The sequence below is a fragment of the Lithobates pipiens genome, unplaced genomic scaffold (assembly GCF_037356315.1).
Source record: "Lithobates pipiens isolate NorthernLeopardFrog02 unplaced genomic scaffold, aLitPip1_a1.2 Scaffold_28, whole genome shotgun sequence".
Taxonomy (NCBI): Eukaryota; Metazoa; Chordata; class Amphibia; order Anura; family Ranidae; genus Lithobates; species Lithobates pipiens.
In genome coordinates, this window is record NW_027507789.1 from 39,419,756 (window position 1) to 39,438,508 (window position 18,753).

General features: G+C 42.4%; 1 protein-coding gene across 2 annotated transcripts in view; it reads left to right on the forward strand.

Moving 5' to 3' along the window:
• The first annotated feature begins 791 nt into the window (after positions 1 to 791).
• PPP1R16B (protein phosphatase 1 regulatory subunit 16B) overlaps positions 792 to 18,753 on the forward strand; it is a 123,921-nt gene continuing 105,959 nt past the window's right edge. For both annotated transcript variants that reach the window (XM_077459123.1, XM_077459122.1), the window contains exon 1: positions 792 to 1,024. The gene's annotated coding sequence lies outside the window, so the exon portion shown is untranslated. The remainder of the gene's footprint in view (positions 1,025 to 18,753) is intronic.

The following is an 18,753-nucleotide window of genomic DNA, read 5'->3' on the forward strand; positions in this document are numbered from 1 at the left end:
CAGTGTGTGTATCTGTATTACACACAGAATGGTGTGTATATATATATATATATATATATATAATTATACACAGAGCGGTGTATATCTGTATTATACACAGAGTGGTATGTATCTGTATAATACAAAGAGTGGTGTATGTATATATATTATACACAGATCGGTGTATATCTGTATTATAAAAAGAGCGGTGTGTATCTGTATTATACACAGAGTGGTGTGTATCTGTATTATACACAGAATGGTGTGTGTATCTGTATTATACACAGAGCGGTGTGTATCTGTATTATACAAAGAGTGATGTGTGTATCTGTATTATACACAGAGTGGTGTGTATCTGTATTATACACAGAGTGGTGTGTATCTGTATTATACAAAGAGTGATGTGTGTATATATATTATACACAAAGTGGTGTGTATCTGTATTATATACAGAGCAGTGTGTATCTGTATTATACAAAGAGCGGTGTGTATCTGTATTATACACAGAGTGGTGTGTATCTGTATTATACACAGATCGGTGTATATCTGTATTATACACAGAGTGGTGTGTATCTGTATTATACACAGAGCGGTGTGTATCTGTATTATACACAGAGCGGTGTGTATCTGTATTATACACAGAGCGGTGTGTATCTGTATTATACCTGTAGTTTGCGGAGAACAATGCGTCTGTGTATTACACACGGGGCAGTATGTATGAGACATGCGGGCTGTGCTCTGTGTATTAGCAATGCTGGAGGTGGAGTTGTATAATGAGTCTCTGCTCTCTCTCCCCCTCCTTTCCTCGCACAGCTCTCAGGCTGCAGCAGACGCCTCCTCTCTTTCGCCTGCAGAGCTGACAGCAATGTTCACTGATACCAGCAGTCTGCCTTCTACGCCGGTCCCCCAGCACTGTCTGCATTAGTCCCCCTACACTGTCAGGTGGCTCCCAATTTCTTGATTGCTCTGCCCTGGTGGTCAACCGGTCTACCACTGAGATCTGCTTCTTCTCCTAAACCTCGTCTACTGGTCCCAGAGCATACAGGTAACCAACAATCTATTTGATTCTAAGCTTCAGCGATATTCTATATGTGTCACATGTTTATGTATATGTCCATTATGGTTTCCAGCGCATGAAATTAATGTGAATTTATCCTATTTTCTAATATAATTGTATTTGTATAGTGCACAGCATCAGTGGGTGCATTGAGCATATCATATACTTACATCTTGTATATGCAGCATTGGATGCATTTATACACTATAGGGACATAAAGCATGTGTGACTGTACTGCATATATAGGGGCTGTGTTCACAATGGAAACAATACCTATACATCATTGTCACTGTTCTGTGCAGGGGAACACGTGTATCGGTCATCCAGGGTGAACTGTAAAGTATATTTGTGTCCCAGGATATGGATAGATAGATAAATAATGTGTCCTAGAAACAGGAGATAGATAGAAAGATAGATAATATGTCCTAGGAACAGGAGATAGATAGATAGATAGATAGATAGATAGATAGATAGATAGATAGATAGATAGATAGATAGATAGATAGATAGATAATGTGTCCTAGGAACAGGAGATAGATAGATAGATAGATAGATAGATAGATAGATAGATAGATAGATAGATAGATAGATAGATAATGTGTCCTAGGAACAGGAGATAGATAGATAGATAGATAGATAGATAGATAGATAGATAGATAGATAGATAGATAATGTGTCCTAGGAACAGGAGATAGATAGATAGATAGATAGATAGATAGATAGATAGATAGATAATGTGTCCTAGGAACAAGAGATGGATATATAGATAGCTAGCGCTTCCTCATCCTTTTTATCTCATAGCAACCCTTGAAATAGTTTTCAGGTCTTGGGGAACGCTTGCTAAAACCAATTCATTGGTGGCCAGGGAGATAAATGCCCCTTACATTGGTGGTCAGTGGAAAGAATACAACCCGTATTGGCTCTACCAAGTGGTGTTGACCCCAGAATTATTACCCTGGTTGAGAATGGGATCGCTAAATAGATAGATATATAGATAGATAGATAGAGAGATAGATAGATAGATAGAGAGAACATTTTTACCCCAGTAGATCTCTTGAAATAGTTCTCAAGTCTTTAAGGAACCCTTGCTAAAACCAATTCATTAGTGGTCAGCAGGAAGCATGCAACCCCTACTGACTCTGCCAAGTGGCAATGACCCTGGAATTGTCAGGCACCATCAAATGAGAGGTCAAAGAGCCACAGCCCAAGGAATCTGTAGCAATCTCTGGAGGAACCTTAGGGTTCATCCAGAACCCTGAACCCTGGTTGAGAAAGGCATGGATAGATAGATAGATAAATAGATCATCCATCCTCAACCTCTTTACCTGAGAGGAACCCTTGAATTAGTTCTCAGGTCTCTTCCTAAAACCAATTCATTGGTGGTCAGTGGGAAGAATGCAATACTGGCTTTACCAAGTGGCACTGGCCCCAGAATTATGAAGGCATCATCAAATTGGAGGTCAATCAGCACCTGCGACCTCTGGAGGAGCCCTGGTTGAGAATGGCTCAGATAGATAGATAATGTGTCCCAGTGCCAGGATATAAGATAAAGAGATAGATAAAAACATACATAGAATACAAAAAGACAAAGATCCACAATAGCATACGTATACAGTAACAGTGAGTGGCCGAGCCTTTAGCATCCAGGGTTGGCTTTGGAGTGGATCTTCGGACCATATGCTAGGATGGGGTATGCCTGTAACTCTAGTTGCCCCTTTCTGTCCCAAGGTATTGTGTTTATTAAAATATTTGAATAACGGAGGTGAGTCTGAAGAAGTAGACAAATGTAAAGCTGACAATAAAGGCATGACTACAGGATGACTGACGTGCTTCGGCTGCTGTACCAACCACCCAACTCCATAATTGTCCCTTCCCATTAAATGAGACCACACCTTCTTTTGGAGTATTTAGTGGCCGTAGCAGCCTCTTTATTAATCAAAATATAATAATAATTTAACGTATAACAAAATATCAACAAAACATAGTTTAACTTCAAACCCTGAGCGCGTTGGTCATCTGCAGTAAAACTCCCCCTCTCCACCCCATTAGCATATCGATCCAAACAAGCACTGCGGTAATATTGCACTGACGCCGGGGCGTAGAGCGCGCACACGTCCTTGCGCTGACTCCGCCCCCCGGCCAATCGCTGCAGTCCGCTGTCCTCATGCCAGCCCTGCACCTACGCTGTGCTCTCGTCTGCGGGCTGTGCTTAAGTAGGTGTACCCTATGGTAGCATTCAGAATTTAGGAACGAGTCAGTCAGGTGGCGGGATGGAGGCATTAAGCATGTGCTTGCCTGTATGAGCAGGATATATTCTAAAAAGTTGGACTCTAGTTGATTAATAATTGGGATTGAAAAAGCATTCTGAATCTGAAGGTAACATTATATAAGGTAGATAGCTTGTCTGGATCTGGGGTGTCTTCAGCAATGCTCCGACACATAATGCTGAAACCTCAGTAATGCAGCAAATGAATGAGTTTGCATTTCACCAAATCAAACCTAAAAAACTTTGAACTGTACGGTTATACTTTTAATTGATGAAGATTAACCTTACAGAAGTGTTATGCCGCATACACATGGCCGAACTTTCCCGCAGAAAAGGTCCTTTAGAATCATTCCGTCGGATATTACGATCGTGTGTGCGCTTCATCTGACTTTTTTCTTCAAAAATTCAGACGGACCTAGAAATAGAACATGTTTCAAATCTGTCCGACGGAATCAATTTCTATCGGGAAAACTGTTTGTCTGTATGCTGGTCCGACGGACCAAATACGATACTAGGGCAGCTATTGGCTACTGGCTATTGAACTTCGTTTTCTAGTCCTGTCATACGTCATCGTGTTCAAAATGAACAGACTTTGGTCCGTTCGTGTGTGGGCAAGTCCGTTTGGTCGGAAGTCCGTCGGAACTCCATTGGACCTTTCCTGACGCGAAATCCGGTCGTGTGTACGTAGCATTAGAATACCCAATGAACACACCTTACCTGCTTATTTATTAATAATAGATCTGGGATAATTATTGAACTATATAATGTACACAGGGTTGCATAGTTAATCAAAAATCAATATTAATAGTATGTATTTTTTTTTTTTTTGCACACTACATTAAATAGCTGTCAGTTCAAAGCAATCTGTATTTATTCTGCCAAAAAATGAATTCCTTCATTTGCGCAGTAAAATTCGGCCTAGGTTTTCCTAGGAAGAAAAGGCAAGAGAGCGTATCATTTCTGGATTCTATTTGCCATGCGATTTCCAAGCTCATCCTTTGGACTTTCTTGCTGTGTGAAGACCGCATGATGCCTCTGCATCCCGAGCTGTAGAAGGAGGCTTTAACTAGTTCTGTTCCAGTTCAGTTCCAGATCACAGGCTCACCACAGGAGGTTGGAGGCTTATACGTTAATCTCAGGTGATGCTGAGAATTCCTGGCATTTGTGCATATTTGCACTGATTACGCTTCCTGCTAATCGGTTTCCATGCTTCCTGATGTCATGTGGCACGCTGACAAGAATGAGTGGTGATAGGTCTAGGAACGAAATCTAGTGATGTCAGTTTTTCCGGCTAGTATTGTTTGATGGCATTTTTATTTGCAGTAACATTTAATTTATTAATTTAGTTTTTTTTTCTATATTATCATTTATAATACAATGTGCTGTATACAGCATCTAGTAGGGCCCATTCACCCCAGTGCCCATTAACCACTTCAACCCCGGAAGATTTTACCCCTTTCCTGACCAGAGCACTTTTTACAATTTGGCACTGCGTTGTTTTAACTGGAAATTGCGCAGTCGTGTGATGTTGTAACCAAACAAAATTTGTGTCCTTTTTTTTTTCCATAAATAGAGCGTTCTTTTGGTGGTATTTGATCACCCCTGCGGTTTTTATTTTTTGCACTATAAACAAAAAATTAGCAATAATTTTGAAAAAAAATAACAATATTTTTTACTTTTTTGCTATAATAAATATCCCCCAATTAAAAAAAAAAAAATCGTCATCAGTTTCGGCCAGTATATATTCTTCTACATATTTTTGATAAAAAAAAAAACGCAATATGCGTATATTGATTGTTTTGCGCAAAAGTTATAGCATCTACAAACTATGGGAAAGAGTTATGGCATTTTTATGGCATTTTTATTACTATTATTTTTTTACTAGTAATGGTGGTGATCTGTGATTTTTAGCGATAAGGCGACATTGTGACGGACAGATCGGACACTTTTGACACTTTTTTTAGGACCATTGACAATTATACAGCGATCAGTGCTATACAAATGCACTGATTACTGTGAAAATATCACTGGCAGGGAAGGGGTTAACACTAGGGGCGATCAAGGAGTTAAATGTGTGTTCCCTCAGTGTGTTCTAACTGTATGGGGATGGGAGTGACTAGGAGAGGAGACATATCGTTTTTTCTACTTAGTAGGAACAAATTCTATGTTTCCTCTTCCCTGACAGCACAGGGATTTGTGTGTTTCGGCCATGCGCATCGGGTTCTCCACCTTGCAGTGGGCACGCATGCGCCCTCTGGTGGTCAACAAAGTTTAGGACATACCCGTATGGGTTTCGCCCAGGGGAGCCATTCTGCCGCAGTATATCTACGTTAATCGGTTGGGAACCGGTTAAAGTGACGCTAAATATTCTTCATCTCCAAATATAATCCATGCATATCCAATACTTAACCCCTTAGAGCCAGCGCTTGCTGGCCCTTTCAGGAGTTGAGAATGCCAGGAGGCGGGGCTTATCATCATGTCACGGCCATGATTGGCTGTCACGGCGGTCACGTGATCAGAAAGCTCCCGATCGCAAGATGTGAAGGGAGCTTTCAGTTAGCTGCCTATAACTGTGCTAGGAGCACTTAGGACACACACGCTCAGTACAGCGCTATTGGCGCTATTGCACACAAATATGTGGCCGCTCGGCCAATATGGCGCCGGGCACCAAGGGGTTATAGTATTACTAAACCCACAACAGTAAAATTAGTCTGAATATGCAGTAAAGCATGCTTGTTATACTCACTGTGTAACCCAGGGGTGCCCAACCTTTTGAAGAGCGAGGGCCACTTAAGCGACTTGGTAACTGGTCACGTGCCACAATGAGGAGAGCAGGCAGATGACAGGTCTGTGCAGAGCAGACACGGACACAGCCCACTCTACTCTATGGGTCCTCCGATCCGATCTGCCCAGACGGAAGGGGATTGATCCCCTTCTGTTTTTTATTTTAGAGAATCAGATTGAGGGTAGGCAGGTGTAAATGGACACAAATTTGTTTACATCTGCCATTTCATAGAGGTGAATGGAGGGTCCGATTGAGTTGGATTGATTGTGTGAAAGGGGCCGTCCACACTATGAAGCGCAGTGCACCTGTGTCTTTACTGCGGGTTAGCTACACTTTGCCATATATTTCTATCATATCCTGCAGGTGTGGTGCGCTTTATGAAAGCACACCAAACCCGCAGGTAATAACAGAAGTCTATTTATTTTATTTTTTATTTTATTTCAGGTACTTATATGCCTTAGTGCAGGTAACCTGAAGGTGCACTGCACCTACGGATCAGTTTGAAAGCAGCCCAGTAATCACTGCGCAGATATGTCCATATATATAGTATTTCACAAAAGTGAGTACACCCCTCACATTTTTTCTACCCCTCACATTTTATTATATCTTTTCATGTGACAACACTGAAGAAATTACACTTTGCTACAATGTAAAGTAGTGAGTGTACAGCCAGTATAACTGTCCCCTCAAAATAACTCAACACATAGCCATTAATGTCTAAACCGCTGGCAACAAAAGTGAGTACACCCCTAAGTGAAAATGTCCAAATTGGGCTCAATTAGCCATTTTCCCTCCCCGGTGTGACTCATTAGTGTTACAAGGTCTCAGGTGTGAATGGGGAGCAGGTGTGTTAAATTTGGTGTTATCGCTCTCACTCTCTCATACTGGTCACTGGAAGTTCAACATGGCACCTCATGGCAAAGAACTCTCTGAGGATCTGAAAAAAAAAATGTTGCTCTACCTAAAGATGGCCTAGGCTATAAGAAGAATGCTAGGACCATGACACTGAGCTGTAGGATGGTGGCCAAGATCATACAGTGGTTTACCAGGACAGGCTCCACTCAGAAGAGGCCTTGCCATGGTTGATCAAAGAAGATGAGTGCACGTGTTCAGCATCATATCCAGAGGTTGTCTTTGGGAATAGACATATGAGTGCTGCCAGCATTGCTGCAGATGTTGAAGGGGTGGAGGGTCAGCCTGTCAGTGCTCAGACCATACGCCGCGCACTACATCAAATTGGTCTGCATGTCTGTCATCCCAGAAGGAAGCCTCTTCTATAGATGATGCACAAGAAAGCCTGCAAACAGTTTGCTGAAGACAAGCAGACTAAGGACATGGATTACTGGAACCATGTCCTGTGGTCTGATGAGACAAAGATAAACCTATTTGGTTCAGATGGTGTCATGCATATGTGGCGGCAACCAGGTGAGGAGTACAAAGACAAGTGTGTCTTGCCTACAGTCTAGCATGATGGTGGGAGTGTCATGGTCTGGGGTTGCAGGAGTGCTGCCGGCACTGGGGAGCTACAGTTCATTGAGGGACCGATGAATGTCAACATGTACTGTGACATACTGAAGGGGAGCATTGTTATATCCTCTTTGACCCTTGGCATCACTCCTGGGTGGAGCCAGCCTTAAAGTGGCAGTACATGTGGAACCCTTCAGGTATAACAAGCATGATCCCCTTCCTTCGGAGATTGGGCCGAGGGGCAGGATTCCAACATGATAATTACCCCAAACACCCCTCCAAGACGACCACTGCCTTGTTAAAGAAGCTGAGGTTAAAGGTGATTGACCAGCCAAGCATGTCTCCAGACCTAAACTCTATTGAGCATCTGTGAGGCATCCTCAAACGGAAGGTGGAGGAGCGCAAGGTCTCTAACATCCACCAGCTCTGTGATATTGGGCCCAATTTGGACATTTTCACTTAGGGGTGTACTCACTTTTGTTGCCAGCATTTTAGACATTAATGGTTGTGTGTTGAGTTATTTTGAGAAGGCAGCAAATTTACACTGTTATACAAGCTGTACACTCACTACTTTACATTGTAGCAAAGTGTAATTTCTTTAGTGTTGTCACATGAAATGATATAATAAAATATTTACAAAAATGTGAGGGGTGTACTCACTTTTGTGAGATACTGTACATCAATATTAGTATTCAGTAGAGATATATTCTTCAACCAGTAGAGGCAGCATTTTTAAGTTTGTAGCTGCTCTATGGTATGCTCAATGTCTTTTCCCCACATACATTTTCCTGTTTCCTGTCTGCAGTTAAGCTACAAAGCCCATGTGGACTGTGCAGTGTGCACTGTCTGTTCTGTGGGGCTTTATACAGAATTTCTGACACACAGTAAATTTCTGCATATGCACACAAATGCCACCAGCCTCTATCAGATTGCTTCTATTATATATTGCTTCTATTCTATTTGTTTGCAAATGCAGAAGTCCACTGTGCATGCATAAATGTGCTGCTAAGTTGTGGCTTAGTAACCACACCGACTCTTGGAATAGCTGTGACATAGCAATCCCAGGAGGCATTGGGGCCCGACCTAGGCCAGATACCAGGAAGTGCTGCCTTGGAGCACAAAAAAAAACATAAAGGTAAAAATTTGGATAAATGTTTTTACCATTTGTGTAAAAGGGAGGGAGAAGGGACAAACTAAAAATAGTTTATGTAATTAGTAAGGCTAGGGTCACATCTATGTGTTTTTTAGTGCATTTGCAGATCCAAAGAAACACATTACAATCCATTTAATCTTATGTCATGGTTATGTAGTGATCTTCCTGTGTTTGCGTACCTCCCCTCATGTGTTCAGACTAAGAGGCCAGCCACTTCCACCTGGTGGTTTTTATAACCTCTCCTCTAAGCATGGCTCCACCCCAGGCCCTATCAGGGAGCCCTATATTAACCTGTGCACTGCAGGCCTTCAGTGCTGATCAACCATTGTGTATTCCTTTGTGTGTTAGCTTCCTGTTACCTGCCATGTGCGTTTCTACTGGTTTCCGTTACTGACTTTGGCGTGTCTTTGACTATCCCTTTTTGCCTGTGATCCTGACCTTTTGGCGTGTCCCCGACTATTCTTGTCTGCTTGTGGCCCCGACCTTGGCTTTGTCCCTCACCATCCCTATCCTCCTGTTGCCTACTGTGGGTGTGAGCTGGGGTACCCTGGGGGTCGCCACTTGGAGCCAGTTGCAGCCAAGTCCATCCTCACCACTCGAGGCTCTGGTGAACACCTGCTGGCTCTTAGACTCCGCACCCCAGGGAATCTTACGCTCTAACCCCGGTGGGATCCATCTTGGTGTTCTGGCGGTCCTGCTTCCCTATCAGGTGCACTATTGATCCCTACGTGTGCATCTGTCACCTCACCTCGGGGTGACCTGACACCTTATTTCCTATGGGTCCCGTTCACATGTATACAGTTTCCTGCAATGCATTTTTTGAAAAGATGCAGGGACATTTTTACATGCAGTATGGTGTGTTTTTGACTACATAGACGTCCTCCAGCACCTGCCGATCGTTAGGCAGAGAGACAGAACGGCGATCTGCCTACTGTATGTAAACAAGGGAGATTGCTGTTCTGACAGGAGGGAAGGGATGGAATTTGTGTGCCTGCAAAGCAGGGAATACATTCCATGTTTTCCCCTAGTAAAAGCACCTCACACAGTATAATAAAACACTGGTTAGGCACACAGTTAACCCTTTGATCGCGCCAATGTTAAACCCTTCCCAGCCAGTGTCGTTAGTACAGTGACAGTGCATATTTATAGCACTGATCACTTTATTAGTGTCACTGGTCCCCAAAAAAGTGTTATGCCCTGTACACACGATCAGACATTCTGACAACAAAATCCATCAGATTTTTCCAATGGATTTTGTGGCAAACTTGTCTTGCATACACGCGGTCAGACAAAATTGTCGGAAAATCCGATCGTTCTTAACGAGGTGACGTCAAACACATACGTTGGGACTATAAACAGGCCAGTAGCCAATAGCTGTGGTCTCTTAATTTATTCTGAGCATGCGTGGCACTTGTCCTACACACAATCGGAATTTAAAAAATCTGATTCTGTTGTCGGAAAATTTTAGATCCTGCTCTCAAACTTTGTGTGTCAGAAATTCAGACGGAAAAAGTCTGATGGAGCCCACATACTTTCGGATTTTCCGACAACGCGATCCTATCGAACATTTTCAGTCGGAGATTCCGACGGTGTGTACAGGGAATAAGTGTCACAATGTCCACCGCAATATCGAAGTCACGCTATAAGTCGCTGATTGCTGCCATTACTAGTAAAAAAATAAATAAATAAATAAAAAAAAATAACCCATAGTTTGTAGACGCAAATCAATCATTACACGCTTATTGGGATTTTCTTTTTACCAAAAATATGTAGCAGAATATATGTTGGCCTAAATTTATGAAGAAATTAGAGTTTTTCAATTTTTTTTACTGGATATGTTTTTTAGAAAGTAAAAAATATTGTATTTTTTTTTTTTTTCAAAACTGTCGGTCTCTTTTTGTTTATAGCGCAAAGAATAAAAGGGGCAGCACAGTGGTGTAGTGGCTAGCACTCTCTCTTAGCAGCAAGAAGGGTCACTTGTTCAAATCCCAACCACAACACTACCCACCTGGAGCCCGCACGCTCCCCCCGCGCCCTCGCAGGCCCCCCGGGCACCCCAGCCTCCCCCCACAATCCAAAGACATGCAGGTAGGCCAATTTGCCTCTGTCCAAAATTTTCTAGCGAAAAAATTATGATTTTTACATGTGGGAGAGAAGTGTCAGAATTTACGCGATATGGAAGTGGTTAAAAGAAAAACATAGACAGAAAGTTTCCTGGTAAGGAAGATAGTTAATGCTTACGTCTCCCGCTACCCACACCTACAATCTGAAGAAAACATTTATGTCTAAGGAATCATTAAAATCTGACACTTCCAGAATTGTCTGAATCCTGGTCGTCTGCTGCATGCCATGGCTCCTTTCGCCAGCCCTTATGTCACTCCAGAACACATTGGGGAGGGGAAGTAGGGTAGATCGGCCGCATGAGAGTCAAAGCACAGAATATCTAAAGTCACAACCTTTTTTTCATTTTATGAAGAGTAGGAGAAGGTTAAAACAACTGTCATGTGTTTGCCATCCGTGTCTCATTAACCGCTTCAGCCCTGGAAGATTTTACCCCCTTCCTGACCAGAGCACTTTTTGTGATTCGGCACTGCGCCGCTTCAACTGACAATTGCGCAGCCGTGCGACGTTACACCAAAACAAAATTGACGTCCTTTTTTCCCCACAAATAGAGCTTTCTTTTGGTGGTATTTGATCATCTCTGCAGTTTTTATTTTTTGTGCTATGAAAAAAATATATAAACGACAATTTTGAAAAAAAAAAGCAATATTTTTTACTTTTTGCTATAATAAATATCCCCCAAAAATATATTTAAAAAAACATTTTTTCCTCAGTTTAGGCCGATATGTGTTCTTCTACATATTTTTGGTAATAAAAATCATGATAAGTGTATATTGATTGGTTTGTGTAAAAGTTATAGTGTCTTCAATATAGGGGATAGATTTATGGCATTTTTATTATAATTTTTTTTTTATTAGTAATGACGGCGATCTCTGATTTTTATCATGACTGTGACATTATGGCGGACACACCAGACACTTTTGACACTATTTTGGGACCATTGTCATTTATACAGCGATTAGTGCTATAGAAATGCACTAATTACTGTATAAGTCACACTGGCAGGGAAGGGGTTAAACACTAGGGGGTGATCAAGGGGTTAACTGTGTCCTACGGAGTGATTCTAACTGTGGGGGTGGACTACCACTGACATGACAGCAATCACCACTCCAGCTGACAAGGAGCAATAGATCACTGTCATGTTACTAGGCAAGAACGGGGAAATGCTTTGTTTACATCTCCCCGTTCTGCTGCTCCGTGACCCGATCACAGGACACGGGGGCGGATATCGAGCCCGCGGGCCCCGCGGGCATGGTCACATTTTCCATGGCGGGCACCCACTAGCCCCACCAATTAAAGAGGATGTACAGGTACGCCCATTTACCCACCGCTGCCATTATGCTGACGTATATCGGCTTGCAGCGGTCGGCAAGTGGTTAAAGAAGAACTCCACCCTACCTAGGCTCTGGTGATTGTTCCTGTATATAAATTTTAAAAAATACATATGTGCTAAGCCATGGAGTCTAGCATTGTCCTCCTTCCAGCTCAAAATTATTCTTCATCACTCTGCTGTCACCTTGCCATCTAGGATCGAGACCCATGGCATGTGTGCAAATGAATGAGATCCCTCAAAAGCCTGGCGCTTGCCCAGACAAGCCATGCCTTGCTGTCAAGTCCCATAAACTGGCAGAGACCTACTGCTTTCCAAGCATGCGCGGGAGGTTCACAGAATTTTGTGCCTGCGCAAACATACCGCCAGATCCTATAGACCCGGTAGATATCCTGTTCTGTTGACGCAGCGGAGGAGGATAGCTTTCCAATTTAACTTAGACAGTTATCACGGGAACAAGTGTCCCCATTGAAAGATTTACCCTCTATTCATGTTCTAGTGGCAATTCCAAATTTTGGATTTACCCTTGTTTTCAATTCTGGTGAAACTGGTGTTCAGTAAATCTGCCTTTCAGGGACACAGCAATAAAAACCTGACAGGTGTTCCTACTCTTCACCACATTTTTAACCAGTTGCTACATGGCGTTCGTTCTGTGCAGAATCACACATATATATATATGTGTGATTCTGTACTTCCGGATAGGAGGCATGCTCCGCTGGCATGCTTCTTCTGCTGTGATTAGTCACAGCAGAAGCTGATCAGCAGGTGCCAGCCAATGGATGTCCGCTGGCACCTGCTGATTGTCAAGGAGACACACAACATGGAGCTCTGCCTATATAAACATGGCAGAGCTCTGTCCTGTCAGCAGGGATGTGCTGGATTTTGTTTCCCTGGAAAGCAGGGAATAAAATCCAGCACATCCCTTAGTAAAAGCGCCACACACTGTACACACAAAAACACTGGCTGGGCACACATTTAACCCTTTGATCACCCTAGATGTTTAAAGGGGTTGTAAACCCTCGTGTTTTTTCACTCTAATGCATCCTATGCATAATCTTAAAGTAAATATTCTTATCAGTGTGTCTTATTGTTTTCTAAACTTTATTTCTAAGTATACTTTAATTAGATATATGTACAGGGGGGTGGCCATGTTTGCTCATTACTAGGTATGAGCCGAACACCCCCTCGGTTCGGTTCGCACCAGAACCTGCGAACGGACCGAAAGTTTGCACGAACGTTAGAACCCTATTAATTACAATGGACGAGAACGTTCGAAATCTAAAGTGCTAATTATAACGGCCAATATGCATGTTATTGTCCTAAAAAGGGTTTGGGGACCCGGGACCTTCCCCAGGGGACATGTATCAATGCAAAAAGAAGCTTTAAAAACTGAAGTGAAATATTACTTTCAATATCGTACCTGGGGAGTGTATAAAGTATGCCTGTGAAGTGGCACGTGTTTCCCATGTTTAGAACAGTCCCTGCACAAAATGACATTTGTAAAGGAAAAAAAGCCATTTAAAACTGCTTGCGCCTATTAAAGCATTAATGAATTATTAAGTAATGTCTTGTCCTGGCAATATGGAGGAAAATCTTTGAGAAAAATGGCATGGCTACCCCATCACCCCCCAGCCCATTACCAGCCCCTTTCGGTCTTGTATGGATATTAAGGGGAACCCCACACCCAAAATATGTTATGTTAATGTTAGGCAGATGCCTGTGTTGCACAAATGAACTACACAACACCAGCAACGAGGGGGGGGGGGTAGATTCAGGTGTATGCTGTGCAGGAGGCACACTAAACCCACTGTAACAGCGCTAGGTTAGGAAGCAAAGCAAAGCTGACACTGTCCCTGCCTATCCTGCTCTCTCCCTGAACACTACACTCACTGTAACAGTGTAACAGTTTTTCTTTCTTTTATCTAACCTCAAGTCTCTCTGATTGAAAACAATGGGTTCTTTGCAGCATGTAATGACAAATGTTATGCTCCTGGTAGCCTAGGGCCATGTGATCGTATGCCTAGGTTTAAGGTCACGTCAAGGAAAGCCAAAATGGTGGTCTTCTACCAATAGCAAGAGAGTATTCTATTAGATAAAAAACATTTTTGATGAAGTGTGCTTATTGACCTTATTTTAACCACTTGACTTCCGTAAGATTTTACCTCCTTCATGACCAGGGCATTTTTTGCTATTTAGCACTGTGCTATTAACCACTTCTGGACCGACCACACATTTACTGCGGCAGGGCGGCCCAGCTGCAGGAAACAACACACCTGTATGTTGTTTCCTCTTCTGGGGTGTGCCGACAACCTGCTCCCGCTGTGATTGGAAACAGCAGGAGCCAATCAGCGGGTCCGGCAGCCACGATGGCCGCTGGGACTTGCCGAACCTTTGGTGGAGAGGCAGAATGCCCGTCTGTCTATGTAAACAAGGCAGACCGCCATTCTGTCAGAGAGGAAGAGAGAGATCTTGTGTTCCTGCCAATCAGCAACACAGATCTCTCTCTTCCTCCAGTGTATCCGTCCCCAACACAGTTAGAGATCACTCCCTAGGAGCATACTTAAAGGGGCTGTAAAGGCTCGTGTTTTTTCACCTTAATGCATCCTATGCATTAAGGTGAAAAAACACCTGTCAGTGACCGGCCTCCCAGCCCACCCCCCCCCCCCTTTTTACTTACCTGAACCCTCAAACTTGTCCCATGGGGACATGCTGTCTCTCTGTCTGGGGTTCTCAGGCCTTGATTGGATAGATTGATAGCAGCACAGCCATTGGATCCTGCTGCTGTCAATCAAATCCCATGACGTGGGCGCTGGGGGGGTGGGGCCGAGTCCTACATTCGGCCTCTATGGACGGTGACTGCTGGACTCGGAAGCACAACTGAAAGGTAACTCTCCAGGAGAGCGCTTCTCCCAGGGGGTTATCTTATGTGGGGAGGAGCCGGGAGAGCTGCCGAGGGACCCCAAAAGAGCAGATTCGGGGCCACTCTGTGCAGAACGAGCTGCACAGTGGAGGTAAGTTTGATGACAAAGTTTGAACAAATATTTGTTATTTAAAAAAAAGAAAACTAACCTTAGTGTCACGTTAACCCTTTGATCTTCCCTGATATTAACCCATTCCCTACAATGACTGCATTTTTTTAGCACTGATCACTGTATTAGCGTCACTGGTCCCCAAAAAGTGTCACTTAGTGTCCAATTTGTCTGCGGCAATGTCACAGTCCTGCTAAAAATCGCTAAATCGCCACCATTACTAATAAAAATAACAATGCCATTAAAAAAATCACATAATTTGTAGACACAATAACTTTTGCGCAAACCAATCAATATACGCTTATTGGGATTTTTTTTTTTTTACCTGCAACATGTAGCAGAATATATATTGGCCTAAATTGATGAAGAAATTAGTTTTTTTACATTATGTTATTGGATATGTTTTATAGCAGAAAGTAAAAAAAAATGTTTTTTATTTTTATTTTAAATTGTCAGGTTTTTTTTGTTGCAAAAAATAAAAACCACAGAGGCGATCAAATGCCACCAAAAGAAAGCTCTATTTGTGGAGGAAAAAAAGACACGCGTTCTTTTTGGGTACAGCATCGCACGACCGCGCAATTGACAGGTAAAGTAACGCAGTGCCGTTTCGCAAAAAATGGCCTGGTCATGAAGAGGGGTAAATCTTCCAGGGCTGTTAACTGCCAATTGTGCGGTCATGCAACACTGTATGCAAATGAAATGAATATAATTGGCTAGCTTTATGCTGAGTCAATGTCTGATATAATCTCATTTTACCACTTTTCAAACCTGCTTAAATTAAAGTGAATCTCTCCTGAGAGAAGCATGGAGTTTGCCCAAGCTAACATCTTGTGCCAAATGTCTGCTCCATGCTGATCTTTCTGCTCCAAGAAGAATAAACTGTAGCGGTATAAGTAACATAAGAAACTAGCAAGACTGGTTTCTTAGTAAGATATATAAACATTTTATGCTGCCATAGGGCACCTAGGCCCCCGAATGATGACACACTTTTTTTGAAGTTCTTCCCCTTGTATCATGTGTCTTCTTTATATGAAGAGCTACTTTTCAGCTCTACAGACTGCCAAACAAGAGGAAAGAAAAAAAAAATGGTTTTCTGAACTACAAAGAGTCTTCTGACTCCTCAAAAAATCCGCTGCGCCCCCTCCTCCCCTACAGGTCTCTTCCTAAATTTACCCAAAAATTGTATCTCAGTGTAAAGATTTGCAGAAGTGGTGGTAAACTTCCTTGCTGTCAAGTGTAGCCCCCTGACATCCCCACAGGGCCAGGGCCGTCTTTAATAATGATTGGGCCCTGGGCAAACATTTTCTTGCCCACCCCCAGGCAATTTCACTCTCCACCTGCTCTGAGACAATAAATAGCAGCTGGACTTAAAATCATCCCAGTTGAAGTCTCCAAGACGTAACGCGTAGGAACCCGGAAGTGACGTTCATATCCGGTCTTACTTTAATGCTGTCTGTCAGATGTGCTCTTATCAGCTTCGTTTGTGAGTAGTTTTTAAACCTATTTAATAAAACCCCTATGCTTTAAATACTACACTATGGCGGTCCCTCTTAATCAATTTTTCTGAGTTTACCTGCCACGCACGAGGAAGTGAGAGAAGTCTCCTATAGATTGTGTTACACAGCCGTTTTTTGCAATCATCCTGGTGTTCATCATTTATACTGCTGTTCACTCACAGCAGTGAGGTAATTGCATAATATTTGCTTTTTTGCACGTATCATCACGGATGGTTTAATTGCCCAGCACGCTGCACGTTTTACTTAGCGTATTCACCGGATTGCATGATCTGACTGTGTATGGGACATTTACCTTCAATCACGCCGGCCACTTGAATTGAATATTTTATATTTTTTTCTTTCTTTACCTGTTTATGCTCCATTTTACACAATTTTTGATAAGTAACATTCACTTTTTAAATTTTCTGGTTTGTATGACAAACTTGCGTGTTTTTTTGCACATACAGTCACTTTATGGTTTTTGCACCAGTTATCACTTTAACGTATATCCAGTTATAACTTATATCCAGAATCTGTTTTTGCTTCACTATATACATTTTGTAATTAAGTTTACACACTTCATATATGCATTTTTGGTCTATATGATAAATCTGCGTTTGTTTGCACATAGAGTCACCTTATGGTTTTATGCACTAGTTATTACTGTTATATATGCACAGAAGCATCACTTGATTAATTTATGCACAGTTGCACTTTATTTGATAATCGCATACCTGTGGCCTATTGCGATCATTGTATGGTTGGAAATCAGCGCATCACATCCTTTATTTCAATGGACTTAAAATCAGTTTACTGTATCAGATCAGGCAGCAATTGTGATTGGTTGCCAGTAGTTACAGCATATCATTACTGCTTACTGACTGGTTGCTAGAGGTTACAGTATATCATTACTGCTTACTGACTGGTTGCTAGAGGTTACAGCACACATTGCGGCTCACTGATTAGTTGCTAAAGGTTACAGCACATCATCTCCTCACTCCTCAGATAGGGAGCATAGAAAAACACTGAAGACTGAGCATGTGCAGAGTTGCCACCATAGCTGCAGCTGAATTGGGGACTTGAACAGAAGGTGGAGATAGAGAGCAGCAGGATCAACCAGGTTTTTTTTTAAAGAATACAGAAAAGGAATTGCATAGTGAGTGAGTGAGTATGAACAGCATATAAAACACCATTTAATGATATATTTTTATGATTTGGGTTTAGTGACACTGTAATGTAATGCTACAGTAAGCAGTCAGTGACTGGGCATACTACAATAGATGTTCAGAGATGGCCGGTATGCGGCAAGAGGTGATCAAAGGCTGCAGACATGGTCAGAGATTGAGTGCATTCATCAGAGACTACTAGAACTCACTACCTTTAGGTCCCATTACAATTCATAGCGCCATATGGCCACCTTAAAAAATGACTGTCATCATAATTGATGTTCCTCTCAGCAAGATCCATTATAAAATTATAAAGAAAAAATATGAATTAATGAATATATTCCTTCACTGTCCCTGAGCTAGCATCCAGGCAAGGAAAAACACTGACTAGTGGCTGCCGGGGCCCCAGAATAATGGGAATATTTATAAAAAAAATCAATGAGCTATTTATTTTGTGTAACAGCATGTGCATTTATTCCGTGTGAATGCTGGCACAATCAATGTTACCAGGCTATTTTCTCTCCAGGTTGGATGTTCCTCATTTATGAGAATAGCGTAAATCAGGAATGTACTGCATTATGGTCACTAGATGGAACCGGCAAGATAAATACCGTATTTATCTGCGTATAACACCCACCTTTTCTCCCTGAAAATAGAGGGCAAATCATGGGTGCATGTTATATGTCGATATTTACCTGGCTGCCTTAGGAGGGAGGGGGGAGTGCTGAGCGCAGCCAGATTACACATAGACGGAATCTCCTGTTTACTCGTCACACACAGTCCCACCTCCTGGATGGCTCATAGGATATAAATCACATGTCCTGGCATTGGACTGGTGTTCTGTCTATCATAGGAGCCGTCCAGGAGGCGGGACTGTGTGTGTCCAGTGTTGCCAACCTACCAG